Here is a 7,869-nt window from a genome sequence, read left to right as displayed (position 1 = left end):
CCAAGTGTTTGGGAGGGGGATGGCGGAGCCGTCACATCTTTTGGGGAAGGAAAAAAATAATAATAAAAATACATATACATTAAGGCAGCATTTTTGCCTAGATGAAAGCAAGTTTTATAACTGGGATGGGGGGGGGAAGAGAGGAGGGGACGATGGAGTTATTTAGGGGCGATCTGAAATTTGCCCAGCTCCTCTCGGAGCCAGACAAGTCCTAAAAACGTTACCCCGAGAGAAGAGAAAGTGAGGTCAGGGCTGGCACCTAAGGGAAGGTCTTCTGTGCAACGAGGCGAGGGGGAAATACCCCCCTCCCCCCAAAAAAAAAACAAAAACAAACCCAACTTTAAACAGAGAAAGAAATGATTATTATTAAATAAATTAAAAAAGCATTTGGGGGAGGCTGTGCCGGGGGCGGGGGGAGGGCACACGCGTGGGGGCCGGTGCGGGGAGTCCCCCGGGGGTCGGTGCGGGAGGCTGGGACAGGGGTGTGTGTCCGTGTGTGTGCGAGTGTGTGTGTGTGTGTGTGTGTGTTGATGAAAGGCGCTAATACTGCCAGTTTACATAATTTTTCTCTCCAGGCCATGAAGTTACCTTGATGAGCAGCTTGCTGCAGCAATCAGATTATAGCTCCCAACCCAGATATTAAAATAACAGTTACAGTCCCGCATCCCGCGTGTTGGCAAACTTGGGAGAAATGAAGGGGTCGCGGGAGCGGGGGGGGGGAAGGGAGAGAAAGAGCCAGAAAAGGGGTTTTGTAAGAAAGAAGAAAAGAAAACCGCGGAGAAGCTTTAAACTAGTCTTTCGTTTGTAACCTTTTACAACCTTTATTTCCCGTATATGAAAAGCTCCTTTTATTGAGACCCAGAAAGAACTTTTATTTTTTTTTTCCCTCCCCACTTTGGATTTTTAATTAGAGCCCATCAATTGCAGCCATATATATAGGAATCGATATAAAGTAATCCGTGGAGATGGGCTAAGGTTTTAATCGAAAATCTTCTTTGCCATTCTTTGCAGATCTTCTTTAGCCGCTGGCTGGTGGAGAAACAAATGTTCATTACAAAAATACCCCCCAGAACCCCCCAAAGCAGCTCCCCCCCACAACTAAACAAAGCCACAATGCAGAAAGCTTGTAAAAGATCCCAAACCAACTGTTGTTACCATGTGAATAAGGAATTACTCTTATGCTTAACTTCATTCTCCCTTGCAGGCAGGTATTTTTCACGTTGGAAAGTTTAAAACTAGCTTCGAATAACACAGCTAATTTTTTTTCTGTCTTAAATTGTATCTGGGTAATGGTGTTTTGCGTGCGGGAAGGGTCTGGCTTGTGCCGCGAGTGTCTGTCTGTCTGTCCGGTAACAAAGATCCCACAAGTATAACACAGCAGTGAAATCCAGATCCCGTCCTCTTGCAGCTTCTCAGGCTCACAAATATCGCACTTTCTTTTATTCTTTTTTTTTTTTTTTCCCCTTAGTGTCTGGCTTCCCCCCCCCCTTTCTTTTCTTTTTTTTTTCTTCTTTTCTTTTCCTTTCTGCAAGTGCTTTATATCATATAAAATTTAACTCTTTGCTTCCCCGCCATGAAATATTTCTTTTCCTATGTAAAAAGAAAAGAAGAAAAAAAAAATCCCAACTCCCCCCAACCCCCCCCCAACCTTCCTCCTTTCTAAAGAACTAGGGCTGTTTTTCTCCAGGGGAAGGAGGGGGGGTGGAAACTAAATATTAAACAATGCGGGCAGCTTCGGGTTTATTTTGGTAAATTAATTGTGAGACTATTCTGGCTCCCGTGTGTTTCTGCATGATTAAACTCTGCTATTTGTTCCCCAAAGCTCCACATTAGCAGAAAGTGCAAGTCTATTTTAAAGCATCATCCTCAGGTTTAATGTAAGCAAACTGGGCTGAGTGAAAAGTTTACCCGAGTAATTGCAGCTAAGAGTCCACTGTAGTTGTTTTAATCATTATTTTCTATCTGATAAGTGCGTTTTAAAGAATGGACCCTGCATTTTTTTTTTAATCTGAAGGAAGCGAATCTGGCCGTATTTGTACCCAAACCTCGCGTCTTATCTGTATGAAATTTCAATTTATTTAAAAGCCTGGTATTTAATACACGACACGGGCCACATTTAGTTTAGACAAACCCCCTCTTGTACTTTCTCCGTAATCACGCCTAATGAAAACGTGGGATTTTCCCATTATTAAAAAAAAAAAAAAAAAAAAAGTGAAAATATAATGCATCTTCATTAGGAAAATTGACTGCTGTGCTCAAGACAGTTCTTAATTGAAAAGGCAACCTATTTTAATGGTGTGGTTGAGGAGAAGATTACATACTTTATCCAAACACAAAGACAATTAATAATGAGGACCAGGCTGCTGCCATTAACTCTAATGTAGTTACATCAATGTCAGTGGAAGTGCTCGTACCTGAGAGGTGCTGGGGGACGCGCCCGCGGCCCCGCCGCCCTGCCCGGCCGCGGCTCAGCCCCTCCGCCGCCGCCAGCCCCGGGCATCGCCGCCCCGCTCCACCGGGAGACCCCGCCAGCATCGACCCCCGTCCGTATTGGGATGGTTTTTATTATTATTTTCAGTTTTAACGCCAGCACGACCCCGAGAAGTTGTGCGAGTGCGGCTCGCCCTCGCCGCCTGCTTTAAAGGGACTTTTCAGAGCTGCCTAATTCAGGATATTTAAGCGCAGGACAATGCAGGGTGGTGGGAGCGCTTAAGCTGCAGTTTGCAAACGAATCCATGCCCCACAGCCAAGGGAAAAGTCCTGTGTTCCCCCCCCCACCCCCCGCTCATTCCCGGCGCTGCCAAGCTCCAGCGTTCGCCCGAGCGACGCCTCCACTTCAGGCATTTATTTGGACTTAAAAAACAATAATAAAAAAAAAGAAATTAAAATGAAACTTTCATCCGCTCGATGCGCCGATCAGGTGTGTTTATGACGAGCGTTGGCTGTGGAGGGTTTGCCTGGTACTTTTTTTTTCCCCCCTTCCCTTTCCCAGGAGGAGCGGATCGGTGGAGTCCCGCTCCCCCCGCCGGAGCCCCGCGCTGTTTGCGCGGCCGCGGAGCGAGGGAGGGGGAGAAGGGATGCGCGGAGCGCTGCGCGCCTTCCCCCAACTTAAACAAAGTCCTGTTTAAAGCCCCTTCCTCGGGAGTGAAGTCGATTTGGTAATTATAAATAAAATAATTAAACCAGAGCAGCGCGATCCCCCCCTCTAAATAAATAAACAAATAAATAAATATCCGATAGTCGATCCCTCCCCCTCCCAAAATTGCTCCCCCCGCCCAGCGCCGGCAACTTTTCAGCAGATCTTTGTCCCGCACAGGGCAAAGCCGAGACGGTAACCGGGGAGGGGAGGGGGGCGTCCCGGTTTCTTGGTAGGATTTATTTTGGGGGGCGAGCAGGATTCCCGGCCGGAGTCCCACATCTCTGGTGCGGGAAGTGGGAAGAGGGGATGTCCCTCTTCTCAGCCGCCTCCCATGGGTGCAAATAGGCTTTTGGGGGTGTTTTGGTGGGTTTTGCGCTGGCAGCGCGGACAATGCGGGCGGGGGCGGCCCGGCGGGGCGGGATCCTGCGCCCCTCCCCGCGGCCTCGGGCCTAATCCCGGCCGTTCCCCCTCCGGCAGCTTTTAATCTCCGCCGGGGGAAGGAGGAGGAAGGGGAAGGTGGATGGGGAGGGTGGCGGGGACGGTGCCGATGCCCAGCGGCGTGGGCCGCCCGCCCCGGGCTCGGTCCCTCCCCGCCGCCAGCGCAGCTGCCGCCCCCCGTACCGGGCACGGCGGGGAACCGGGGATGGGGGGACAGCGCCCGGCATCCCCCACGGACGGACAGACACACAGGCAGACAGATGGATGGACAGGGCTGTGCCCCGCAGCCCCTCACAGATAGACAGGAGGACAGTGCATTGCCCAGCATCCCCCCACAGACAGACAGACGGACTGTGGTCAGCATCCCCTCACAGATGGGCAGATGGACAGGGCTGTGCCCAGCATCCCGTCACAGACGGATGGACAGGGCTGTGCCCAGCATCCCCTCTCAGACAGACAGACGGATAAGGTTGTGTTCAGCATCCCCTCACAGATGGGCAAACAGAGAGGGCTGTGCCCAGTGTCCCCCACAGACAGACAGACAGGGCTGTGCCCAGTGTCCCCCACAGACAGACAGACGGACAGGGCTGTGCCCAGCATCTCCTCACAGACAGACAGATGGACGGGTCATTGCCCAGCATCCTTTCACAGACGGACAGGGCTGTGCCCAGCATCCTTTCACAGACAGACAGATGGACAGGTCGTTGCCCAGCATCCTTTCACAGGTGGACAGGGCTGTGCTCAGCATCTTCCACAGACAGACAGATGGACAGACATGGTTGTGCCCAGTGCCCCCCATAGACAGAAAGGGCTGTGCCCAGCGCCCCTTCACCGACGGACAGACAGATGGACAGGACTGTGCCCAGTGTCCTTACAGGTAGACAGGGCTGTCTTTGCCCAGCACACCCTTACAGACAGACATGGCAGTGTGTGCCTGCCTTCCCAGGCAGACAGACATGACAGTAGGATGGGCAAAGCAGTGCCCATGCAGCACTCTCAGACAGACAGATAGACATGGTGGTTGGACGGGCAGAGCAATGCCCATCCATCTCTCCCAGACAGACGGACAGACAGCTGTGGCCCGCCAGCCCACGCAGAAGAGAGTTGCTCAGGCTGGGGCCACCCTGGTGAGCAGAGCTGGGGGCAGCCCAGGTGGGGCCGGGCTAATCCCCAGGCAGACAGACAGACAGACAGACGGGGCTGTGCCCCCTCACCCCGCCTGGCAAGGGGGTGCCCCACTAAATCCCAGGCAGAGCAGGTGGAGCGTGGCTAATCCTCCGGCGGAGCCGGGCAGTGGTCGGTGCAGACAGGCAGGGCTGGCTCTGGCACAGCCGTGGGCTGGCCCAGGAACACCTGGTCATGTCCAACTGGTGTTGGACAAACAGCCCAACCATCCCCCAGCCGGGTTTCTGCTGGGAGAGGTGGAGTCTGACCAGGTCCCAAAGGCAGAGAGGAGTTAAGGGGTCCACGGCCGTCACAGTGGGGGATTTTTTACCTGTGGAAAAATACACTGATGCGATTTCCTTGCCTGTGCAGGCGGGGAGAGGCAGAGCGGTGGGGTCCCAACTGGCTGCGGCCTTTAGGAACTACCCTGACATCCACAATCGGAGATAAAAAGAAAGTTCCTGCTGGTTCCCTTCCAGACAAATGAGCCTGGCCGGGTCTCTTTGCTCTTTAGCAGCATCTGCCCACCCTCTGCACCTGATTTCTTGCAGGAGCCTTTCATCTCCCTCCCCTGCCTGCTCCCGGAGCCCCGGCTGATCTGCCCGAGGGCTTAATGGTACGGGAGGATGCGAGTCCCCCGGGAGGGTGCTGTGCCCACCTCCCTCTTCTCATCATCCCTCGCCGGAGCGCTTCTCCTCCCGCAGCTCCCCCTCTCCCGCGCCTACTCAATGGCTGCTTGCAAAGGGATTTTTGACGGGAGGAGAGGAATTTCTGGAGCTTTCATATTCCTGTCTGGAGACAGTCGTGCTAAGGGCTGTCACTTTGTTTCTCTAAAGTAAAGGGGACGTTAATGATGCTCTGGTTTGTGCCTGTGTCTAAAAAGTAGGAACCTGAACCGGATGCAGCAGGATTTTCTGTGGAAGTGTATCTGCCTTCTGTGTTTTCACACTGGTGGTGAAGGTAAATCTGGTATCAACAGGTTGTTGAAAAGGAAAAAACCCCTCCTGTGATAAACACCATGAGGTCCTTTGGCTGGAGGTTTCTGGAGAAAATGATTGCCTTTTGGGTGGTATTTTTGCTGTTTCTTGGCTGTGTTCTTTCTCCACACGCTACAGTGGCCCAGGGCTCAAATCAGTTGCCTGCATGTGGTTGCCAGGAGCATCCAAGATGCCCTCGAGTCCCTGAGACCGCCCCATAGCACTGGTGGGTCTGGCAGAGGACTGGCAGGAGATCTGTGCCCCCCTGTCTGAGCAGCTGGGACACCCAGGGACATCTCAGGTGACACTGGACACTTGTATTTTGGCAACAAAGCCACATTTAGAGTCTGAGCTGCTCTAACCTGTGATGGTCAGTTCTTCAGGTCATTTCTGGTGCAAGGTGACACCTCTGTCACAGCTTTTTGGATCTCCAGCTGAAATGCAGGAGCATGTACATAACACAACCCTGCCCAGATATTTTCCTGTACTCACTGTCCATCTCTCAGTGCCTTGTTTAGGTAGACCAGCCAGGATGTGGCATCCTGATTGACGTGGCAAGAGGGGTCTGAGTTCAGGAGGTGCCGACAACCCAATTAACGAGACCAAAATCCTTCCAAAGTCTCTTAGTTTGGCCACCTGAAGTGTATTCCTGCTTGTTGGTGTCTGCCCAGGGAGTATATGGATGATTTGGAGAATATCCTCCAAACCCTGAGGTTCTCTTCCTGTGTGCCAGAGCCATCAGGAGGAGGTGCAGATAAGATAACAGATAAAATATGATGGGAGTGGGTTTGCAGCTTGCTGTGGCAAGGATGAGTGAGAGCAGGGCTGGCTGCTGGTGTTCATTTGAGGAGGAGATCCAGGGCCAACGCTCTGGCTCATCTTTCTGCTCCAGTTCTTTGGGATCCAGGGCTGGTGCAAAGGCAATATTGTGTGGGAGAGGGGAAAGGGCAGAAACCAGCTCTTCAGCCCTGTCTGAGGCTGGGAGGAGGAGGATGGAGCAGTGATGGGGCTGGCACATGTGGGGGTATGTGCAGGAGGATGGAGATGGCTGGGGCATGAATATCCAGCTGGGATTCACTGTGACATGTGTCTCTTCCCTATATAGTTTTTGAGGAAGAGGAGAGTACATACCTGAGACAAGATTGTAGCAAGGGGGTCGACCTCTACTCCCACACAACAAGGGACAGGATGAGAGGAAACAGCCCCAGGAGAGGTTCAGGTTGGACATCAGGAGGAATTTTTTCGTGGAAAGGGTTGTCAAGCAGTGGAACAAGCTGACCAGGGAGGTGGTGGAGTCACCATCCCTGGAGGTGTTCAAGAAACAACTGGACATGGCAATTATTCTATGGTTTAGTTGACAAGGAAGGGATTGGTCACAGGCTGGACTCGATGATCTCAGAGGTCTTTTCCAGCCTTAATGGTTTCCAAACTTAACGATTCCATGATTCTAATATTTTCACTTCATCAGTTCATGCCCTTATCTGTAGTGGAATGTAGGAAAGGAGCAACTTCTGCCCCATTTTGGTTCTTGTAATACTTTGCTTTTAGACCCAACATATTTTTCTCGTATCATACTTTGCTTTTGGACTGCCTGTAGGATTTTGGACCACTGCTCTAGGATTCCTACCTGAGCATGGAGCTGGGAGTAGCTTTCTATAGCTCCATAATTAGGTCATTTGCTGTGATTTAGTCTAGAGAGTCCATAAATCCACGTGTGTGATATCTGATGAGAAATTTGAAATAAGCTGCTGTATGACTTTAGTCTGTGTAGCACAGACAGTCACAGACTATGTCAGCAATTTAAATATTTTATTGAAATGCAACTTTCCAACATTTTTTGACTTGAGTGTTATCAAGAAATGCAAATTATAGTATAATAGTATAACAATGTAATTGCTCAATTCCCCTTAACTCACTGAAGTTCTTTATTGAAGGAACAGTACAAAAGGAAGAAGGTCAATTCCTTTCTCATAACTAAGGACTTTTAAACCTTTCTAAAGTGCATTTTTAATAAAATATTTTATTTTCATTCTATCCTCTTGCACTGTAGATAGTTTCAGCCTCTGTGCTTGGATTAATTGTTACAGGAGTTATTATATAAAGCCTATTAGATAAAAAAAGAACTAATATAAACACCAGTGGCTGTATTTT

This window comes from Lepidothrix coronata, unplaced genomic scaffold (genome assembly GCF_001604755.1).
Source record: "Lepidothrix coronata isolate B3197 unplaced genomic scaffold, Lepidothrix_coronata-1.0 Scaffold196, whole genome shotgun sequence".
NCBI classification, from domain to species: domain Eukaryota; kingdom Metazoa; phylum Chordata; class Aves; order Passeriformes; family Pipridae; genus Lepidothrix; species Lepidothrix coronata.
Note: the sequence above shows the minus strand (reverse complement) of the source record.